This window comes from Cyprinodon variegatus, unplaced genomic scaffold (genome assembly GCF_000732505.1).
Source record: "Cyprinodon variegatus isolate N-32 unplaced genomic scaffold, C_variegatus-1.0 Scaffold239, whole genome shotgun sequence".
NCBI classification, from domain to species: domain Eukaryota; kingdom Metazoa; phylum Chordata; class Actinopteri; order Cyprinodontiformes; family Cyprinodontidae; genus Cyprinodon; species Cyprinodon variegatus.
Genome location: NW_015150692.1, coordinates 372,893 through 374,121, shown reverse-complemented (window position 1 = coordinate 374,121; position 1,229 = coordinate 372,893).

The window sequence follows — 1,229 nt, the reverse complement described above, 5'->3', positions numbered from 1 at the left end:
GCACTGCATAAGCACTGACAAACTGCATCAAATGCACAGGTGTTCCTCACATAGAGGTTTGAGTTTTCAAACGTATAAGGTTCAAGCTGGTTTCCATTTTTCAATAGTCCCACTTTGTCACAAACAGTTTTTGTTGATTTTTTTTCAGTTTCTGAGACGTCTTCCACATCTGATGATGATGGTGGATCATTTGCAGAACATTTACATCGAACAAGATTTCCAAAAAAACGAAACTTTTCTTTTTTTCGTATATTCTTCTTGTCAGTGATAGGTAAACTTTCTTTCTGGTAAGATTTGTCATCTTTTTCATAATTTTCAAGGCATTTACCTGTGGAAAGATCTCTGGTCACTCGCTTGGGTGTTGTATCCTTTGATTCTGTAGCGAGCTTGTCTTTGTTTTTATCTACTGTCATTTCCGGGTTAGATTTTTGCAAAACCTGTTGAATTTTGAAGTCAGAAGATGTCCTTGAATGTTTTTGCTGACTTCCAGTGTTTTCTTCTGGGAATATCTGCTCAGAGAAGTTTTTATCAGATGAGCTGTTAGCCCTTAGAGACTCTTTGAAGTCAGAAGATTTCCTTGAATGTTTTTGCTGACTTCCAGTGTTTTCTTCTGGTATCCACTCAGAGAAGTTTATACCAGATGAGTTGTTAGCCCTTAGATACTCTTCTGTCTGGTAACAGGAATCTTTTTCCTGATAAAACTCTATAAAGGTGTCTTTCATATTAAAGTTAACATGTCCCTTTAGCAGTTTAGAAATCCTACTTTCTGGTTCATCAAGCATGTGGTCTAAAGCTAGACACGTCCTCTCATATTGGGTCATTTTATTTAGAGCATTTAAAAAATTGACTTCAAACTTCTCTCCTGTGAACATCAACCTATCTTCAATATTTGCCTCTCTTTTTCCTGCCATTTTGAAATAAAAAGATAGTTTTTCCAGTAAAAATCACCCTTGTTAGTAACCAGCTTTGTAAAAAGGTCTAATTCCGTCCAACAACCTGTGAAAATGAGCAAATGACTCAACAAATGGAAGTTTCTAAGATTCTGTTGATGATATCACAGACATTCTAGAAGGCCTGTGATGTCAGAAGGGGCGGAGCCATCATAAACAGAAGAATTCCGTTAGCTTGTATCCTAACAAGGAAGGAGATTTTAAGGCGTGGCCACAACTATTCTATCTCGTGGCCACGCCTTATTAAGTTGTGGCCCCGCCTTATTAAGTTCTGGCCCC